Genomic DNA, 23,354 nt, shown 5'->3' on the forward strand with positions numbered 1-23,354 from the left:
AAAAAAAAAGGAAAACGACTTTCAATTGCAACATGAACATCAGACGATGAGTACATAGATAGTCTCCAGTAACATTAGCATCGGATTACAAATGTAATCACGATGCTCTTTATTGTAGATTTTCTTATACTAGTAAACACTTGTCACAAGCAAACTTAAGACATACATTATTATTTGGTGAAAACATTGGTCGGCAGAGGAGGCCATCTAATGCAGTGGTGGCCATCTAATGCAGTGCGTTCAGAGCACCGTCAAGGTGGCAGCACTTGAAGCTGATAAAAGTCTCCATAACGCGGGGACAGTGAGGGCATTTCATATGCTCAGGGATTTTTCCAGCAGTGATTGGGACGTCAAAACGACAGCAGGGGCGATCCATTTCAATAAGCTTGTCATGGTACTCTTTGAAACAAATTTCGAAGCCAATCTCACGAGCGTACCCTTTCCATTTCTCAAACTCATCCAAGACCTTCATAATTGTTGTCCCATGACCAGTTGCAACCACGCTAGACCCTTTGCTGAGCACAATCCATCCACTTTCATTCTTGTAGGAAAGCAACTTCTGGATTTCCTGCGTTAGAGGATCTGAGTCAGTCTTCTTGTGAGTCCTTGAGAAGAAAAAGCTCTCTATGTAAAATATTATCTCCATATATGGCCTATATGCCACATAAGGAAGTATTTATTAATAATTTAATAAATAAATGGCAATACGGTATTACGGTTAGGTAATTTAATTAATTAAAATACCGTAATAGAATCGATTAATTGATTTAAAATCAATTAATAATATTGTTTCCTTGATGGGAAGAACAATACGGTATTTACCATATTTGAGGGTCCCTAACCTAGCCTATAAATAAACAGCCTGTGTACACCATCAGTACGGCAATTCAGTAATAGGCATAGGTTAGAAGATCCATCAAATAACTTTTCTTGTTCTTCAGATGGATCGTGGAAACGCTTGAGCAAATATGGCTAGAGGTAAGCCTGAATCCTGTTTTATTTGTTTTTCCGCTGCGCATGTTAGTTTAAGCAATATGTTGAATATTTCTATCATGTGGTATCAGAGCAACTTCTATGCTCAGCATTAACTGTTTTGTTGGATCCAATAGTTTCCTTTGTAAACATAATTTGTTGTTCACGTACCGTTGGAAAGCATAAGGGTTTAAGGATATTTTCATTTGTTTATACTGTCTCTTTTGTGAAGAACTACATCTATACCTAAACAGATTTTGCTTTGCATCTGTTCATGTTCATATACGGTCATATGGTTGAAACCCATGTATTTACCCTTTTGCCCCTGCCTGGAAACCAAGCTGAGGCCACCCTTGTTTCGCCGTTCGGGTTCTCCAAGCAGCGGCCTTTTGGCCGTTGCTTCTATAGTAAACGGCGACCCAAGGGTCGCCGTTCCAGCACCCCAAGCAGCAGCTTCTTGGCCGCTGCTTCTACAGTTAACGGCGGTTGCCGTTCCAGCACCCCAAGCAGTGGCCTCTTGGCCGCTGCTTCCGTGGTAAACGGCGACCTTTGGGTCGCCGTTCCAGTACTCCAACGGCCGCTGCTTCTGCAGTGAACGGTGACCCAAAGGTCGCCGTTCCCGTCGTCTCAGTCAAGGCCGCTGCTTCTCCAGTACACGACGACCTACAAGGGTCGCCGTGGTCGTCAGAGCGGCGGCCTCTCTTGGCCGCCGCATAAGGGGCGGCATTGGGTGGCGGCGGCAAGGGTGGAGGAGGGGTGGTGGCTAGGGTTTTATTTTTCAGATTTTAGGGTTTCAACCCATCACGCAATCCGGGTCGGGTCAGCATATGTGAATTTTCAGGTCATTTTTGGGCATCCGGGTTAGGGTTTCAACCCATAAAGAAATGCGGGTCGGGTTTAAAACCCATGAGTCCAACCCAATATCAAATGGGTTGACCCATTCGGGTCAGCCCAAGAGACCCTATTCAGTTAAAAAAAAAAAAAAAGGGCCCATTTAAGTGGGTTTGACCCAGTCCTATAAAGAGATCCACTAGCCCAATGCAACAACCCATCAAGTTCTTTTAAAAGGGGAACTTAGGCCTTATGGTGTTTAGATCTTGGGTTCACCAAGTGTAAAGGGCTTAAGGCCACTTACTAAACCATTAGGCCATGTGTTTTATTATGTCCTCATATTGCAGTTTTATTCCACTTATTATTTACAGTGTTGTATGTTAAGATTATTATTTCTTTAACACATGAATTGAGGAATATATTTTAATTATTTAAATATAAATTGCTTGATGCCTAGACCTAAGAATAATTAATAATACCATATACGCTGGTGTGTTTACAGTAATATCCAAGAATGGAATGTCTAGAAAAGTTCTGGCTAGGAAAGTCTTGGGATTTAAGTGTGTCCAAGTGACCCCCCTCACTTTCCTAGCCAGAACTTTATGTCCTCATATTACAGTTTTATTCCACTTATTATTTACAGTGTTGTATGTTAAGATTATTGTTTCTTTAATACATGAATTGAGGAAAATATTTTAATTATTTAAATATAAATTGCTTGATGCCTAGACCTAAGAATAATTAATAATACCATATAAGCTGGTGTGTTTACAATAATATCCAAGAATGGAATGTCTAGAAAAGTTCTGGCTAGGAAAGTCTTGGGATTTAAGTGTGTCCAAGTGACCCCCCTCACTTTCCTGGGAACTCACCTGGTTGCACCTTGAAAAATGCTGTTTACCCCATTTAGGTATTGGTTTGTTATATTCCTGGGGCTGTTAAGGGGGCATCTATAAAGTTATTAGATGTTAATGAAGTAGCAATTATCATGATAATTTCGGGAGAGCCACAGCATCCCTATTTTTAATGATAATTACATCATGATTACACATAAGAACATCATAAAGAATTTTGTTAGATGTTCATAAACTGCAGAGTGATTATTATGAGAACCACAGCATCTCGATTTTATAATAATCGCATAAAGATCGTACACATGAACTTCATATAGAAAAATTAATATCGTCTTGTAATTAATTCATAAATTTAATTACTTATCCCCACAGAGAAGTTTTTATTTTTATGACTTAATTAGAATAAGATAACAAATTTAGTATTGAAAGTAAAATTTCTCTCGATTGCCCACAGGTACGAAGAATTTTATTTATCAATATTTAAATTTATTAGTCTTATTGATAAAGAGTAAATTTCATGCATGATGCAACATTTGCCCACAGGTAGGTTGAAATTTACTATTTAAATTGGCATTGACAAATTTAAAATAAAGTTGACATCGTCTTGTAGTTAATTCATAAATTTAATTACTTATCCCCACAGTGAAGTTTTTATTTTTATGACTTAATTAGAATAAGATAACAAATTTAGCATTAAAAGTAAAATTTCTCTCGGTTGCCCACAAGTACGAAGAATTTTATTTATTAATATTTAAATTTGCTTTAGTCTTATTAATAAAGAGTAAATTTCATGCGTGATACAGCCGTTGCCCACAGGTAGGTTGAAATTTACTATTTACTATTTAAATTGGCATTGGCCAATTTAAAATAAAGTTACTTCATAACATTAAAGTATTTTAATATTCTTGGTGATTGCAGCTATTCTTGTTACTCTTCCTTTTGGTAGTTTTATATTCCAATACATTATGGTAATATTTTTCTGACTAGAAAAAGATTAATATGCTTTTTCATTTGAATGTTTCTAATTCCATTATGGGAATGAAAGATATTGTAGTTTAGCTTAAGTCCTTAAAGATTGAGATTTTTTGAATCATTATTGGTCTATTTTATTTTTTGAATTCTCTCTTCTAAGTGTAGAATTTTATCTTGTAACACACATAAGGATAAATGGTTAGCAAACAAACTTCTAACTGTGTGTGTTCAAGAATATGAGAGAATCCATAAAGTGTTCACATGGTTACTCATGTTAAGGGATAGACCGATAAATGCAATCATGCCCAACAATTCAAGCATGAGAATAAGGTGCCAATAAAGTATTATAGCAATCAAGATACCTATTTCTCATGCAATAAGAAAAATTAAGGGCATATAAAAAAAGATTGCATGAAGTATAAGAAATGACTTAAAATAAAGATAATCTCATATATCTAGTATGTCATGAATCTCTTTTAGTGACTCATTCAAATATGTTGTGGATTGATTATGGTTTAACAATCCACATTGTCTACAAATGCAGAACATGTGTTTTTCATAATTTGAGGTTGTTGGGATCTATAGGTTAATTTTGAGATTCAATTATATTTTTTACCTCAAAAATGATTTATATTCCATAATCTTTTAGAAATTTATTTTCTAGTTTGGTTTGTTAAAAATTTTGATTTTATTTTAAACTTGAAATTTTTCTTATTTTAGGTGGAATATTGGTTGGGGTTTATTTAAAATCTATTTAAAATTGACCTACATCCCAACTTTTGAAACAAAACTATTTGTTTATTTCTGTATACTGATGTTGACTTAAAGTAGAGTCTTTGAGAATTTAAAAATGCTCTTGTTATGGCTTTGGAGATTGAAATATATCTCTATACAGAAAATAAAAGTCGGTAATGTACTGACTTTGGTTCTTGTGTGGACTGCATAAGGGAAGGCATACCAACAAGACCATTAGAGGTGCCAAAGAGAGCCTTTTGAGATTCTTGAGATCATGTATATTGAAAGGTGTTGACCTTTTCATACTCATTGCCTAAATGGTCAGAGATATTTTTATCTCTTTTAGTGATGACCATATAAGTTTATGTATCTTTATCTTCTAAATATTAAAGCTGGGGTATTGAATGCTTTCAATACCTATAAGGAAGAAGAAGAAGAGAAACAATATGAAGATCATAAGATCTAATATAGGCATATAGTATTAAGGTAGGTACACACAAAAGGGAAATGATTAATAATACTAATATGTTATTACCCTTATAGAGTAAAGCTTTGAAGATCGTTGTGTATATGTTGAACTGGATTCCATTTAAGGTTGTCCTTAAGACACATTTTATGAAATAAATGGAAGCCAAGTTTAAATTATTTACACATATGGGGTTACCTTGCTAAAGAGGGGATTTATAATCCTCACCTAAGGAAATTAGATTCAAAGACAACCAGCGGATCTTTTATAAGCTATCTAGTAAACTTTAAGAGGTTTTAATGTTTTAATTATCCATCATATAATCATAGAGTTGTTGATTGTAAAATTTCTAAAGGATGCAGAACCTAGTGGGAGTGCTCATTTACATAAATTGGAATTTGAGGAAGCACTAGAGTTGGCCAAATCTCCTCCTCATAGAGGATGATTGATTGTATTCAGGGAAAATCAGATTGATTATCTTGAGCCACAATCATTTCTAGAACAGCCAACTCATATAGAACAGGTTCAAAAGTCTATTCTCCCATTGCAAAATGCAGAGGAAGTAGAATTAAGAAAATCCTATAGAATAAAGAGATCAACAATTCTTAGTGATCATGTTGTATATCTCCCAGAGTTTGATGTTAACATTGGACATAAAGATGATCCAAAATTGTTTTTACATGCTATGAGTGAAGAAAACTCCACAGTGTGATTCAGTGCCATGAAGTAAGAGATAAACCCATTGCTCAAAAGTCAAGCTAGACTCGTAGCCAATGGTTTTACTCATAAGGAAGGCATTGATTATCGTGAAACATTCTCTCCAGTGTTTAAGAATGGTTCATCAAGATAATCATAGCATTAGTAGCTCATTTTGATCTAGAGCTATATCAAATGGATGCGAAAACAACTTTTCTGAATAGGAATCTTAAAGATGAGGTTTACATGAAACAATCAAAAGGTTTTATAAATAACAGTCAGAAAACTTGCAAATTAAAGAATTCTATTTATGGGCTGTGATAGATCTCTCATCGGTGATATACTTTTTACAAGGTTATTGCTTCATTGTTTGTTAAAAACCTTGTTAATTAGTATACCTTAAGGTCAGTGGGAGTACAGTACTCTTTCTAGTCCTATATGTAGATATTATTTTTGCGAGTAGTGATTTAGGCTTGCTACATAAAGATCATTTCACAAAACTTTGAAATGAAGGATTTGGGTGAAACCTCTTATGTCTTTTGACATAGAAATTCACAGAGACATAAAGAATATTAACATTGTCTCGGAAGGCCTACATTGAAAAAGTTTTGGGAAGATTTAGAATGAAGGATTATGTACCTTCAGTAGCAATTAAGAGGGACCAATTAAATACAGATTAATGTCCCAAAAGGTATTGGAATAAGGGCAGATGAAAAGTTTTTCTTTAAGCATTTGCATTATGCATAACCATATGACTAACAATAAGAATATTAGATAGATAAAGTGCTGCAAATAAAGTCTTGCGGTATATGCAAGGAACCAAGAAGTACAACTTAACCTAAGGATACACTTTCCATTTGAAGGTGGTTAGTTGTTCAGATTTGAGTTTTCTGATTATGTAGACAGTAGAAAGTCTACTTTAGGGTATATATCTTTTTATTGAGAGATATATCTTAAAGATGCAGTATGCAGACTATAGTTGCTATGTCTACCAAGAAAGCTAAAAGTCTAGCGTGATATGAATTTAGTACACAGGCATGATGAATGAGACATTTTGTTGAAAGTCTCAATATTGTCGATTTTACAGTTAGACCATAAAGATACTCTACGGTAATTCTACTATAATCTTCTTTTATAAGAATAAAGAGTAGAAGTAGAAGTAAATCGACATCAAATATCTCAGTACGAGAGATAACATTAAGAGACATAAAGGGTCTATTGAGTATATAAGTACTGAATTAATGATTGCGGATCTCATGACTTAAAGTTTACCGGTAAAGAAAGAATAAAGTCATGCGGAGTATATGAAACTCATTAATTCATTTTTGCTTGGTTAAATTGGTTTGTCTCTTTTTGGTCTATAGACATAAAGTTATTATAAAGATTTTGTGCACATTTATTATTTTATCCATGAGGATAAATAAAGTTGGACCCGAATGACTTATAGGAAGTTCATTCATGAAGCTTAATTATCCATAAGGTACTTATATAAGGAGTGTTTTACATTGTGATACATGGAAGGGACGACCTAATTTTATAATAGTTTTACTGCCATGATTCGTGTGAAACATTTCTTATCTGAGTGGGAGGATTCCATAAGTGATTGGCTAAACTAAAGAACCTAATACCATAAGATTATGTGTCATAAAGGCCAAGTGGGAGAATGTAAGATATTATCTCCATATATGGCCTATATGCCACATAAGGAAGTATTTATTAATAATTTAATAAATAAATGGGAATACGGTATTACGGTTAGGTAATTTAATTAATTAAATTACCGTAATGGAATCGATTAATTGATTTAAAATCAATTAATAATATTGTTTCCATGATGGGAGGAACAATACGGTATTTACCATATTTGAAGGTCTCTGACCTAGCTTATAAATAAACAGCATGTGTACACCATCAGTACGGCAATTCAGTCATAGGCATAGATTAGAAGATCCCTCAAATAACTTTTCTTGTTCTTCAAATGGATCGTGGAAACGCTTGAGCAAATATGGCTAGAGGTAAGCCTAAATCCTGTTTTATTTGTTTTTCCGCTGCGCATGTTAGTTTAAGCAATATGTTGAATATTTCTATCACTCTATGCAATTCCAGAAATGCCCTAGGATGCCGATATCATCCTCCCCTTTGCTGCCTTTCCCAACGCAAAACAACTCTATTGAAATCCTTGCACCCTTTATAGCTGGATCATTCGCCAGGACAGTTGCTTTCTTTGTAAATTGTTGGAGCCACTCATTGTCCTTACCTCCATAGAAGAAAATGTACTTCTCCTCTTGGATCTGATTGAACAATATATATAGTGCCAAACCTCAAATTATGAAGTTTCCTTAAATTTGCATGCATGAATATGTGCATGTGTGTGATTTATATATGTATATGCATTTAGGATTGTGAAAATAACTTTACCCATGCATTTAGGTTCGGATTAATTATAATGTCACTCCAAATGCTTTCCATCAAAACCCCTTTGCCCGATAAAGTTTCTTCAGCTATGGTAGTGAAAGGGAAGGCCTTCATTCTCCATAACCTAATCATGTGTAGTGCATTTGGGTGTTCCACTTTCCTTGTGGGTTCATCACCACAACGATAGGCTTATTCTTGAAGTTCCACTCCTCCTTAATGAACTTGATGCCTACTACTGGTGAAAAGTATTGCACTATGTACCACGGCATCTTATACCGCAGAATCTCGAACTTTTTTCGCAAGTCATCAGTCCATTCCTCCACAACTGGAATCCATACAATTTTATATTGCTCATTCTTCCTTATTCCGTCATAAATTGGCTTCAAAATCAAGATCTCATCAATCGAGACGTCCAGGCCCGAGAAGAACAATAATACATTCTTCTTTTTCAGCACATCAATGCTAACCTGTTTGTGGAACAAAATGATGAAAATTAGGTAAACTGTTAAATACCACCCCCCCCCCCCCCCCCCCCCCCCCCCCCCCCCCCGCGGGCCTCCTAAAGTAAGGTAATAAGAAAAAAAAAAAAAAAAAAAAAGGCTAGAAAAGTTTGCTACAAGACTAACCAACTTGTTTGTAGAACCATCAATAAGCTGTTGCACATTATCCTTGGCGAAAACCAGTGCCTTGAAAACCTCCATGATTTCGGTAGGTGTTCGCAAGAGTTTCTTGAGTTTCCTATAAGCCTCAAGTTCATCTGTAGTGAATAAGAATCCTTGGTCAACACTTTCACCCATTTTTAAGACATTATATTGCATATGCTACAGATTCAAGGTAGTGTGAATGAAAATCGTCCTAGTGGCTAACCTATTTGTTGATGGCAAAGTTTTATCTGCATCTTTAGAAAGTTGAGGGTGATATTGATTTTCTGAGCAAAAGGAGATAATTCCTGTCTCTTGTTCCTGAAATTAGGCAACCATGCATTTATAAACCTATAAATCGGACAATAAGCATCACAGACAGCTTATAACTGTGATGTGGTAGTGAATTCTAATTGGAGGATTTCAGTATATATAACATATGTCCAGGACATGAACTTACTCATCGCTAGTGAGACAACACATTTGTGTCATGCAGGCTACAATAGTTATGATAGCCCAATAGGCGTCCACTGGGATACGGTCCATGGCAGTTGATAATGCTGGTACATCCTTTGTGTCATAGATTGATAGTTTCTCCAACTCAAAGATGGACTCGATGACTTCCAATGTGGCCTTGATTAGATTGTTAACTTCAACAATCTCTTTCCCGTATTTCTGAAGGACTGGACGCTTTAAGATGGTAGGTACTCGTCTTAGAATCCCCATTGATTTGGCGAGTTGGTCCGAAGAGTGAAGTTGGGCTAAGAGCCAGAAATCTCCGTAGTCCAAAGCAAAAGCAGCAAGCGTCAGCACTGCTTTCGCATCCCATGAATAGCTTGAGAGTTTGTTAAGAATCGACATAGTAATTTTGTGCGCAATTTCCTCACCCGGGGCCTTGCATGCCATCTGAATTACACAATATTTATTATTGTCAAAACTTCTAATATAATTGAACTGTACAACAGAGTGATGACATTCATATTCGTACTAGTTCATACAACAAGTTAGATATTGATATATTAAAAAAGAGATATGTTACGTATCATTCTATTGTCCATCTCTTTTGCAAATTAATCATTGAATTTGTGAAACTCATGCACTTACATATGAATCTCATGACAAATTCAATGATTGATTTGATAAAAAAGAAAAATTGTACGGAGATGTACAACGGTTCCCATCCGGTATTGATCCTCTGTTTTTCTTCTTCTCTTAGGTCTTTTAGTTTTGGGTTTTTCTTCTTGTTGGGAGTAGATCTTCGGTGGTGGGGTCTTCTCCGGGGCGCTCGCGTCCCACCGGAGATCTCGTTGGCTTTTTTCGGTCCTCTCCGTCCATGCCGATTCTATGGATGGTTGTCGCGCTATTGTGTGTGCTATTTGGTTCTTTCACATCTTGGGTTGTAGATCTAAGGGTTTTGGGACCTCCTCTCTGTGCACGTGCTTCACCGGGGGACTCTTCGTCATGGTCCGATTCTTCCCAGCCATTGGCACAGCTGCAGGTGGCCGCCACGTGCTGTTTCAGTGTGCATGGTCGAGGGAGTTTCCGATTTTTGGGTGCTAGATCTACAGTGTTTGGGACCTATTCTTTAGGCACGTGCCTTTCTGGTGGCTTCTAGCTCCAACGTTTTTCGCTCCTTCCGGTGGTCTTTTTGGCTAGTTTCGCACCACGCCAATGCGAGGGACGCCACGCGCCGATGCACGTGGCTCCATGCACCACCGTCTTTGTTGCTTTTTTTTGTTTGCCTTTTGTATTTTGGGTTTGTTTTTTTTCGGCTTCTGTCGGCTCGGGTTTTGGGTCTCTCTTGGGTTTTGGGTTTGTTTGTTGTTTTTTGGGAGGGTTGTTTGGGGTTTCTGGTAGGTTTGTTGGGTTGGGGTAGTTTCAGGACGGTTTGGGTGTATGATTGGGGCATATTCTGTTTTTTGGGTTTTATGTGGGCTTTGGGGGTTGTGGGTCCTTGTGGGTTTTATTGGGTTTTTCTTGTATATACTACCTGTATAATTAGAGGCGTCTTACACTTTTTTAATAAATTTTTCTTACTTATAATATATATATATATATATATATATATACCTCGGAGGAAGAAAGTTGCTTGAGGGTGCACAATGGTGGACTAAAGCTGGCCTTGGGCGCCTGTCCTCCAAATTCTCCAGGTGTGCTTGGGTACCCTACAGTAAGTCAAGTATTTATCAATGAGAAAACTCAAAAGATACGCATATGGAGATATATATTAAAGAAATGGAATACGTATTCTTCTTTCCTGCCTCAATTTAAACTAAAAATAAATAAACTTATCCCATCCATTTTTGTTCTCACTTCCAGAATAAATTTGTTAAATCTCAATTAATGCTCAGCTGTCTGCCATTTCAAGAGGACAAGGCCTGAGGAGGTTAATTGAAATAGGAAGAGTTACCAGTACTACAGTACTGTATCCCAACCTTTGCAATTAATATAGAGAAGAACAGAAATAATGGGAGTAGAAGAAGAAAAAAAAAATTATTATTATAAAGACTACGTAGGGTAGAAAGATATATATATTCACCATCACAACATTGTCAACAATAAGGGTGGCACGCTTGAGAACGTTTTCGACGACGACGAAGAGAGAGTCAGCGTCAAACTTTTCGTCGGCATGAACATGGGTTGCATAAATTTGATTCATGATCTGCTCGTCGGACATGCTTAGTACGCTCAGCTCACCGTTAATGGCTGGCTTTGCGGTGGCAATGAGCAACTTGCTGGCCATAATATTGTGTTCACAGAAACTTTTAGGCTTGCGGAAGGGAAGAGATCGAAGTTGGCTTGGGTCGCTGTGCAATAGCCTGGCCCCTATTTATAGCCGTCAGCACCGGTACCGGAATATGGTCACAAGCAACAAGTTAATTAATTAAGCTGTTCCATTGATAATAATCATCTAGCCGTGGAAACTGGAAAGCATATGGATAGAAACATATCTCAATGGTCCGATCAATTATTATTATTTTTTTTTTCGAAAAAAAAAATTGCAGAAATTACTCTCCAATTTTTTTGTACAACAACTTTGAGACAATTTATACAAATTTTATGAGTAATAGAATTTTATACTTATTAATGGTCTGATTTTGACAGGTATAAAGTCTTTGTTGTTCTCGCTTGATCCGACAGCTCAAGGATAAATACTTCATTATTCTTTTGCCTTTTTTTTCTTTTTCTTTTTTTTTTTTTTTTTTCTCTCGTATAAACTCACATCAAAATTCCAAACTTTTTAACTTTAAAAGGGAGGTAGAATAAGAGAAACTAATAATTATACTTTTCACACCAACACCGATTTATTATATATTTATTGATGTGATATTATTAAGTAGTTTTTTTAAAAAAAAAAAAAAAATTAAGTAGCTGACATGAAAAATTAATTAAAATTTGATTAGATGGTGTAAAATAAATGTAATAAATGAACGTAAAGATTAGGATTACTACTCATTATCATACCAAGAAAAATGATTGTTTATTTCAAAAACTTAAATGGATGAAAAATGATAAATTGAGATAAGTTTTGTATGTTGACTTATTTGTAATGTAAATCTTCCAAAGTAAATATTCTTGAAATGAACTACTCTGAGAGTGATTTAATTACTTTTGAGGAGTTCTTCAAAATGTTTTCATTTGATCACCAATTAATCCCTTGTGTTTGTTTTTTTTTTATGCTTTAATATGTAGGATTGTAGTGATTTTAAATGTGGTGTTTGGCTTAATACATGTGTTGTTTGGAGTGCTACACAAACTCTCTAGTATTTATTATTTGACGTAACAGTAAAAATTATCATTGGATATGAAATAATAAAAAAAAAGTATATATAGCATATAGTGGTGATTTTCATTTTTCACTGCTACATCAAAGAATAAATACTACGAGCATGTATATGTAACATTTCTCATTGTTTTAACTTGTGGTAAAAAAAAAAAAAAAAAAAAGAAAGAGGAGGAATTTTCAAACAACCATATGATGCTTAATTAATTTCTCTTTCAAAATGATTTATTTTTTCTTGACACATGCATTACGAATGTCATATTTGTTCAGTGTTTGGTTTGAAAAATCAAGCTTTTCGAAGGTTGAAACAACAGTTTGCTAATATGTCAGTGACATAAATATCTCTATATATATATATGGAGGTAATTACCGTTAGATGTAGAATTAATTTTACCACAAATTTATTATTCTTTTAGCGTAAAAAGGTTGAAAATTCTTCAAGGTTGTTCCTCTTTCCGGGATAAAAGGGTTGGAGTTAGTACGCACGTAATTTATGTAATGAATATCAACGTGTACAACGTTGCCTTTTGAAAATCAAAACTTAGTACTGAACCAGAAAAAATGTTTGCGAAATTTGGCGGGCTCTAGAAAGTGAGCTACTTTCTAGGGCGGCTGTGAGTCGTCGGCTGCAATTAATCCTTGTTAACTTCTTAATTAGTACCAATTATGTCATATGGCATAATGAAACGTGTTGAATTACATCATCACAATTATGTCATAGGAGTATATATGTTATCAGGATATTTTTGTTTTATTAAAAAGTTGTAAAGTATTTTTGTCTTTTTGTCGGCATTAGAAAGAATTAACTCATGCACCATTAATGGTCCGATCAATTTTTGTTTAATTTTTGGAAACATATATAACTCATGCTCTGTCTTTATGCACTTTTTGTCCTATAATTATTCTACAATTATTACTGTATAAAATTTTGCCTGAAAAATATTGATTTAAAGAAAGAAGAGAAATTGATAATTCTAATTTTTTTTGTTTAATTATTTTACTGATTTTAAATTATCACATCAATTTGTAAATAATTTTGTACCTAGTAAAAATTATAATAACTCTAATATCAAAATTTTTTCTTATATATATATGATCCCTACTTGCCGTGCATTTTACATGCCACATGTTTTTTAAAATTCTTTTGCTTCAGTAGCATTGCTCTTGTTACATTTGTGATAGAGATATGTTATTTTGTCATTCGAAAACATAACTTTTGATCATTTTGTTCATGTGTCCAGATGGTCTTCTAGCTAATTTTAAAGTTCTTTTTTTTAAAAAAAAAAAATTTAAAAAATTTTAAAAAAAAAAAGTTGTCACGTGAACAAAACTAGTTAAGAGTAGTCTCTTTCTAACGTGGCAATATATCATATTTATTTGTGATAAATACAAGCGTTTTTTAGAGCATTGCTAGCTATTTTTTTCAATTTTTTAGAGGTCCTCAATATTTTTCATTTTTAATTAAGAGCTTTTTCATTTTTCAACTTTTTTCAGAATTTGAATAAAAAAATCTATACAAAATCTATCAACATTTTTTCTGAATCAGAGAATTATATGTACAAGTTTTACATAATTTTTGTTTTAAAAAAAAAATTGTAGAAATCACTCCAATTTTTTTTACAACAACTTTGCGACAATTTATACAAAGCTTATATGAGTCATAGAATTCTATACTCATTAATGGCCTGATTTTGACAGGTATAAAGTCATTGTTGTTCTCGCTTGTTCTCTATTTTTGTTTTTTTTTTAAAAAAAAAAAACTTCATTATTCCATTAGAATAAAAGAAGCGAATTATTCATTATTATTCTATTATAATAATGAAAATCAACGTACAACGTTGCCTTTTGAAAATCAAAAGATAGTACTGAACCAGAAAAATGTTTGCGAAATTTGGCGGGTTCTAGTACGGCTGCTGCAATTAATTCTTGGTAACTTCTTAATTAGTATCAAAGTGCTTCGTGTAACGCTCATAGCCTTTTGACTAATAAAAAAACGTGATGAATTACGTTGGTAAGCATTTGGGTCCTAGACGTTTTTTTTTTTTTTGGGTTAACTATATTTTTATTTTTTTCTCTTCTAGTAACATCATTTTTTTATTCTTTATAGTTCATTTTGTATCGCAAATAGTACATTAATCTAAACGAAAGACAAACATGATATTTCTGTTCAAAATTTGACAAAAGTTTACGTCAACACCTTTAAAGTGTTGACACATGTTATATACATTAAAAAAATTAAAAAATTGAAAATAAAAAGCTTTAAAAATGAAAAAAAAAAAAAAAAAAAAAAAAAAAAAAAAAGACTTAAAATAATAAAACTTAAAAGAAAAAATTAAAAGCATTAAAAAAAAAAAAATAGAAGATGTGGCTCGAGCCACCCCATGGCCGGTTTGGGAGTGGCTGAACCACTCCCTTTAGGTCATGGGGTAGTTCGGCCACCCCCAAAGAGAGTATGGAAACTACCCCCAAAGAGAATATGGGAGTGACCGAAACTACCCCCAAAAGCTTTGAAGGTGGCTCGCCCCCATTTGGCTTGGGAGTAGCCGAACCACCTCTGTGGCCCATGGGGGTGGTTTGGTCACCTCAATGGCCAAACTCCCTAAAGAGCTTTCTTCTTCTTCTTTTTTTTTTTTTTTTTTTTTTTTGCTTCTTTGGCCTTGTGGGGGTGGCCGAACCACTCCATTGGCCATAAGGGTGGTTTGGTGAGCCACCCCCAAGGAGCTAAACCCCCCCCCCCCCCCCCCCCCCCCCCCCCTTTTTGGCTCTTTGGCCTTGTGGGGGTGACCGAACCACCCCATGGGCCACAAGGGTGGTTCAGCGAGCCACTCCTAAGGAGCTAAACCCCAACTCCCTCCCCCCCCCCCCCCCCCGTTTTTTTTTAGCTCTTTGGCATTGTGAGGCTGGCTGAACCAACCACTACATCCTTCTCTTTTTTCTTTTTTTTGACCTTTTGGGAGTGATTGAGGCCCACGAGGGTAGTTTGACCACTCCTAGATCGTCAGGCCTGGGGTGGTCGTACCCACCCCCAAGCCAAATGGGAGTGGCTCAATGCTTTGGGGGTGGTTTTGGCCACCCCTATTTTCTCTTTGGGGGTGGTTTGCTTTGGGTCATGGGGGTGGCTCCTTTCTAATTTTTTTTTTCTTCATTTTTTTTAATTTGTTAATGTTTTTTTTTTTTTTTTTTTAATGCAACACTTGAGAGGTGCTAAGACACTAACTAGGACTTTCTTCAATTTTTGAACGAAAGTTTGCACGAAACTACCATCTCCGTCTTTCGCCAAAACTAAGGTATCATCTGCGATACGAAATGAACCATAGGGGGTAAAAAATAAAGGCGTTAAACCACAGGGGGTGAAATGTATTTGACCCATTTTTTAAGGGTAAAGTTCTTGTACCTCTTAAACTACCACTCAATTGATAATGTCCCCTCAAATTATCAAAAATTGTCAATGTTTTTTCCAACGACAAAAATACCCTCAATAAAATAAAAAATACTACAAATTCAGAAAGAAAAAAGAAAAACTAAAACTATAAAAAATTAAAAAAGAAATACATAAAAATCAAGGGTGGACAAATTTAAATATTAAATGAAAAACTAAAAGTTTTGTTTTTTTTTTTTAAGAAATTAAAATTTTCATTTAAAAAAAATAATAAATTTTGGTTTTTCTTTTTCAATAAAAATTTCAATTTTTCTCAAATTAATTGTTTTTTTTTTTAATTTATTGGGGCATTTTTTTTTTATTGAAAAAATTGTGAGGTATTTTTGTCTTTTTTCTGGCATTTGGGGAAATTTACAATATTTTGGTAGTTTGGGAGGGGGGTATTGCCCCAATTGAAAATTTGGGGGATATTGTCAATTAGGTGGTAAGTGGGTTCCTTGGATGATGATGGACCTTTTCTTTTCGATGTTGAACACATGTTTGGCCAAAGTTGCCACACATGAGGGGCATGTTAAAGTGTCTTACATTGCCAAAGGCTACATGACCTAAGTACTTTATAAGCCATGGTGCCATCTACTCTCTCAAGACATCTTTTGAGAGTGAGTAAGACCCATGGACCTTCACATGGTATCAAAGAGGGTTTCTTAAAAGATGTGAGACATTTTAACACGCCCCCTCACGTGTTGCAATTTTAGCCAAACACGTATTCAACATTAAAAGGGAAAGACCCATCATCGTCCAAAGAACCCGCTCTGATACCATGTAAAAGTCTATGAGTCTTACTCACTGTCAAAAGAAGTATTGTGAGAGGAGGGGACACAATGGTTTATAAAGTCTTCAGGTCATGTATCTTTTGGCGATGTTGGACACTTTAACAATAGGAATTGAAGTGATTGCTGAGATATAAAGTAGAGAGAAGTTTTGAAATTTTTGTATGAAAAAGCGAGAAAAAAAAAAAGAAAAAAAAGAAGTAATTGATGTGATATAAAAAGTAAGGAAAATTGTTAAAAAGTGATTTATGTTATATAAAAAATTAAATATTTTGGAGTTGAATTTTTTTTTTTTTTTTTTTCACTAAAAAAATAGTGGCTTGTCAAACATAGCCTGCCAAACGCAATCAATGGAAGTTGGGACAACTTCGAATGAAGATTATTTCTTGTACTATATCTAACTTTTAGAGGCCCAGACTTTAAATTAATAGAAAAAAGTGTTCATATTCTCATCTAACTATCATTCCATTATCAATGTTACCAATTATGTCATTATCCCTTCTAAACTACAAAAAAATGTCAATGTATCTCATAAAGCCAACAAAAAGACAAAAATAACCGTAAATTTTTTTCAATAAGACAAATCTATTTTTATAAATTCGAAAAAAAAAATTTAAAACTAAAAAAAAAAAACAATAAATTAAAAAAAGATTAAAAAAAAATAAAATCGAAACATTGAATAAAAAATTAAAAACGAGAGAAATGAAAAACTAGGGATGGCCCAAACTGAAAAGTATATATATATATATAATGACAATTTAGGGGGGACATTGACACAATAAGTAGTTTGAGGAGTACATTGACAATTGAATGGTATTTTTTCCTTAATAATAATAAAAAGTAACTAGACTACTTCAAGCTAATTAACTCGAACAATTTTTCCACTAAACTGGACCCAATTTAACAACTCTTTAGATTATTAAATTTTTTATTTAATAGAAAGTTGATTTGTGACAAGATTTACTATATATATATATATATATATATATATATATATATATTCAACTTGGTTAATCCAAGGGTCGCTAGACTTCTCACGTTAGCTCTATGAAATATTTGTGTGGTACGTAACATTACTTTATTGTACATTTAAGTCTCTTAATTCTCATATGTTAATTCTTTAGCATTATTATTTATTTAATTTTGTTTTGTTTTCATGTTTCAAAGCTTTATATGATAGATGCAAGAATTTCATGAAAATTGGGCATAAAATGACATTTTGGAAACATACTGAAGGCCCTGGGATCGAGCACACCATTAGAAGGGCTCAAGCGCACCAGCGCTCAAGCGTCCAACCATCTAGGCTTGAGTGCACCAGTGCTCGAGCGCCCCACCACCTAGGCTCGAGCACACATACTCTCGAGCGCACATCCCTTAGGCTCAAGCTCGCATACTCTCGAGCGTACATCCCTTGGGCTCAAGAGCATGCGGGCTTACAGTACACGACATGAGTCATTTTGCAACTTCAATTGGAATTTTAGAAAAGGAAAAGAGTTTTTCTTATTATACTCGGACTATGAGACTTATTTACGATTTTTCTAGGATTCATAGAGCTTCTAGGCCTCTCTTAATCGTTATAAATAGGCCTCTAAACATTAAAGAAATGCACACTACTAGCTAGATCAAATTTAGTAAAATACTTCTTGAAGGCTTGAAGAGTTGAAGAAGAGTAATCATGACAGGAGGCCATCGCAGTATTGTCATGAGCAGCTAAAATCTTTTGTAGGGTATTGATGTAGCCCTATCCAAGTACAATGGTTTGATTGTGTCTCAATTTAAAGTTTTTCAGTTTATGCATTTTGGTTGTATAATTATGAGAATTCCTACAATTTGATATTGTTCTTAATGTTTTAATGCAATTGTTCTGAAATTCAAAATCAATATTGCTGAAATTCTTTTTTTTACCATTATTGAACTCAAATAATTCTTATTTTTTATGATAATGAGAATGATGATTATTCAACGGGTTTTAATTGATATATGATCGAAATGATTAGATAGGTTATGCTTAGGGAAGAAATATCGTACTACACTCAAGTTTAATGTAATTTAGGTAAACGGTCTGTGCCAACTAAAGATGGGTTATATTATCCTATTGATTGTATGTATCCTATTAAAGAATTAGATAATCCATACCTAAGGAAGACGGGTCGTAATGCATCTTAGTGGCTAGGTGGACGGTCCGTGCCAACCGAAGATAGATTATACTTATTCTTTAGTAAGGTAATTTCTTATTTATTTATAACATTCATAAAATGAATTTCTCTGATTAAATATAATTAACCATTAATGTAGTGGATGTAGTGCGGATAGCGGTGAAGTCAATACTTTACTCTCTCTCTCTCTCCCTCTCTCTCTCTCTCCCTCTTATATATTTCAATTATTTTTTACGTTTATTTTATGCACTTTCGTAAAAAACAAAATCAACAAATCTTTTTTTTAGTTATTTTTAATCTTTATAAACTTAATAACAACACTCTTGCAGTCCTTGAAATTCAAAATCCTTTCTATAGCATTATCCTACACAAATTCGTTATATTGCAAGTGATTTAATTTATTATTGATATATTTTTTCTTTAAAAATATCACATCAATAACAAATCGAGTGGGGATGATGTAATGCATACATGGTGAGTCCTTTCAGTAGTTGGAATATGGATGAAGGTGACTATGCAGTTAAGAAATTAAGGTTTTAAGGTTTAGGGTTTGTTTGTTTTTTGTTTTAAATTTTAAAGTATATAATAAAATAATGTTAAAAGAAAACCTAGGAAAAAAAAATGTTAAAGAGTTAGTAGGAACCCGACACCCCTTTAAAGACGACCTGATGTGTAGGCATAGAGGAATCGGTAGTGGCGACAATCAGGTGTACGATCATGGTCTAGAGTTATAAGTGATCGAGAAATGATTCTTAGACTCAATCTTCACAACAGATGCACAACAAGCTGACGTGGCTAGCTGATTTTATTTTATTTTTTTCATTTTATTTTTGCTGCTTGAAAACCGATTGGAGGGAAATGATATTTCATTTCCCCTCCAACGCTGCCCCCTCTCTCTCTCTCTATGAAATTTCTCGTCCGTACAGTCCCATCCCTCTCGACGTTCGTCATCCCTCCAACCGGCAGTCTTTCTCTCTCTCTCTCTCTCTCTCTCTCTCTCTCTCTCTCTCTCTCTCTCTCTCTCTCTCTCTCTCTCTCTCTCTCTCTCTCTCTCTCTCTCTCTCTCAACGTGCCATCCCCATCCCTCTCGGCGTTCGGCGTTGCTCTCCGGCTCCAGCAGCCCCCCTCGATCTCTCTCTCTCTACATCGTCCGGAGACAGTCGCCTATAGTCCTCGTCCCTCTCGGCGGCTTCCTTCTCGGCGTCCGGCGTCACATTCCGGCAATCCCCCTTGATCTCTCTCTCTCTCTCTCTCTACATTGTCCGGAGCTCAGTCGTCGATAGCCCACGTCCCTCTTGGCGGCTTCCTTCTCGGCGTCCGGGGTCCCTCTCCAGCAGTCCCCCTCGATCTCTCTCTCTCTCTCTCTCTCTGCATCGTCCGGAGCTCAGTCCCCTTCCGACTAACAAAACAAGTTCTCTCCCTCTCTCTGTGGCCGAATCTGTTATTAAAAAAAAAAAAAAGGAGAAATTTTTGGCTTGACTGTTCACACAGTGGAGGCAGCCGATGCCCTTTTCTTTTTCTTTTTTTTTAATTTTTTTTTTTTAATTTTTTCTTGAACCCTCGAGAAAATGTTACTGAATTGGGAGTACCTGCATATAGTGAAACTTCAAATGAGAGAACTACTGAGTAAAGCCATAATATAACAGAGAAGCTGCAAGCAGTGCATAACTGTCCCATTTTTGTCACAGACCATATAGACCCATCCCCTATAACACCCTAGAAATAATTACATAAATAATAATAAAATATGCTGAGAAGAAGGACATGTGAGCTCTTTTATTTTTTGGCGAAAGATTATAGTTGGAAGTTTTTTTTATTATTATTTCGTGGGCTACAAGTAAATGGAGTTTTTTTTTTTTTTTTAGAAAAGAGACGTGGACTTCAAGGAAAGAGTTTTCTTCTCATTCACATTTCAGTAAATTTTTGACACTTGGCAATTACATGTAGCCTTTGTAGCCACATCTTCTTCTTTTTCCTGAGTTTAAAACACTGTAATTCTTCTTCGTCACCTATCCACTTGCTCACTTGAGAAGACAGTTACACCTTCAGAACTCAAGAACTTGCAAAATCACCGAACAGGTATTTTTTTTTTTTTTTTTGCAAGTTCTTGAGTTTTGAAGGTGTAACTATCTTATCAAGTGAGCAAGTGGATAGATGACGAAGAAGAATTACAGTGTTTTAAACTCAGGAAAAAGAAGAAGATGTGGATACAAAGGCTACATGTAATTGCCAAGTGTTAAAAATTTACTGAAACGTGAATGAGAAGAAAACTCTTTCCCTGAAGTCCACATCTCTTTTCTAAAAAAAAAAATCTCTATTTACTTGTAGCCCACGAAATAAAAAAAAAAAAAAAAAAAAAAAAAAAAAAAAAAAAACTTCCAACTATAATCTTTCGCCAAAAAATAAAAGAGCTCACATGTCCTTCTACTCAGCATATTTTATTATTATTTATGTAATTATTTCTGGGGTGTTATATCCCCCATCCTATGGAATGTATTCAAAACTATTGTAGATGGTGATAAAGTCTCTAATTAAAGCTCGGGCTAAGTAGGATCAACAAACTCCATCCAATTCACTAATTCAGGTGTCATGCAATTGTCCCTTTGGTTGTCTTGAAACTAAGTAAAAGAAAATAAAATAAACTGGCCAATTAAGTTCATGCCCTTTGGTTCCTGATTGTTGGACAAAAAATAGGGGTCAATTTTATTGTTTCTTATATTTCCATTTATAAGATGCCCGGTTTCTTATATTGTTGGACAAAGAATAGGGGTCAATTTTTTTGGACAAAGAATAGGGGGCAGCCGATGCTCGGTTTTTTATATATATATATAGTCAATTTCAATTAACTATATATATATAGTTTAGTTCTTTCATTCAATTAACTTGTAGTACTTTTTAATATAGCATTTTCCTAAATGGACTCTTCAAGTTCACGATTAGATACCGAGGGTGAATTTGACGATATTTTAACCCATCAAGATGACCGTCAAAATGATTAGTTTTTTCACTTTTGTTTGAGTTATAGTTTTGTTTTGATCTACTAAGATGGCTTGCTTTTTTTTATTTCTTTATTATTATTCTAGGCTTTTTTATAAACACACTTTGTATTCTTTTTTGGATAGATGTGGGTGAAAAATTTGAAGAACCAAAGGATTTAACGACGTTTATTTCAGATGAAGAGTTGAGTGATAAGGAAGAAAATGTGCTACTACCTGTGGTGTTAAAGGATGATGAGAAAGTTGAAGAACCAAAGGAATCAATGACTTTTGGTTCAATAGAAAAAGTTTGCTCTTATTATAGGAGGTATGCTAAGCAAGCTGGTTTTGGTATAACGCATAGAAACTCGAGAAAAAAGAAGGATATAAAAAGTTACGTAATGCTTATATGTACTCATGGAGGTTCAGAGCGACCTACAACAAGTGATTCTACGAAGCCAATTCCAACAACTAATAGAACAAGGTGTGGTGCCAGGATTTGTGCGAATTCATGTGATGATGGAACGTGATTTTTGAGTAAAGTTGAGCTGACGCATAATCATTCGTTAAGCCCGGGCAAAGCGAGATTTTTTAGAAGCAATAAGAAAATTAATGATGCTGCGAAAAGAAGGCTTGAGCTAAATGATAGAGCAGGAATACGTTTGTGTAAGAATTGTAATTCACTAGTTATTGAAAGTGGAGGGTTTGAGAATCTTTCCTTTGGAGAGAGAGATTGCCGGAATTATATTAACAAGGCAAGAGAACTCCATCTTGGTAAAGGAGGTGCTCAAGCACTTTGTGATTACTTTAGAAGAATGCAAAAGCAGAATAGTGGCTTCTACTATGTGATAGATGTGGACGATGAATGTAGGTTACGAAATATTTTTTGAGCTGATGCACGGAGTAGGGCAGCGTATGATTTCTTTGGAGATGTTATTACGTTTGACACAACGTATTTGACCAATAGATATGACATGCCATTTGCTCATTTTGTAGGAGTGAATCATCATGGTCAATCTATACTTTTAGGGGCATGACTAATTTCAAGTGAGGATACAAACACATTTGTGTGGTTATTTAAATGTTGGTTGGAGTGCATGAATGTCCAAGACCCTAAAGCAATTATGTCAGACCAGGATAGAGCTATGAAAAATGCAATCGCTATTGTTTTCCCTGAAAGTCGACATAGATATTGTATGTGGCACATTATGAAAAAATTTCTTAAAGAGTTTGGATCACATGCTAATTTTGATGGCATTAAGAGTGCCATAAATAAATGTTTGTATAACTCTCAAACATGTGAAGAATATGAAGAAAATTGAAAAGATCTACTGGAGAAGTATAATCTTCATGATAATGTATAGTTGAATGGGTTATATATAGATACATGAATGGGTTGAATACTACACAACGAAGTGAAAGTATGAACGCATTTTTTTATGGTTATGTACACTCACGAACCACATTGAAAGAATTTGTTGATGAATATGATAATGGTTTAAGAAGAATGGTCGAGAGTGTGACACGTGCTAATTTCGATTCTTTCAATCGTACAATCCCATGTATTAGTGCCTTGCAGTTGGAGAAACAATTTCAAGTTGTTTACACAAATGCTAAGTTCAAAGAAGTACATGAGTAGTTTGTAAAA

At 34.8% G+C, this 23,354-nt stretch overlaps 1 pseudogene; it reads right to left on the reverse strand.

Moving 5' to 3' along the window:
- Positions 1-226: 226 nt before the first annotated feature.
- LOC133862249 (protein SIEVE ELEMENT OCCLUSION B-like) lies at positions 227-11,335 on the reverse strand (annotated as a pseudogene).
- Between the last annotated feature and the right edge of the window lie 12,019 nt (positions 11,336-23,354).

This window comes from Alnus glutinosa, chromosome 1 (genome assembly GCF_958979055.1).
Source record: "Alnus glutinosa chromosome 1, dhAlnGlut1.1, whole genome shotgun sequence".
Classification (NCBI taxonomy): Eukaryota; Viridiplantae; Streptophyta; class Magnoliopsida; order Fagales; family Betulaceae; genus Alnus; species Alnus glutinosa.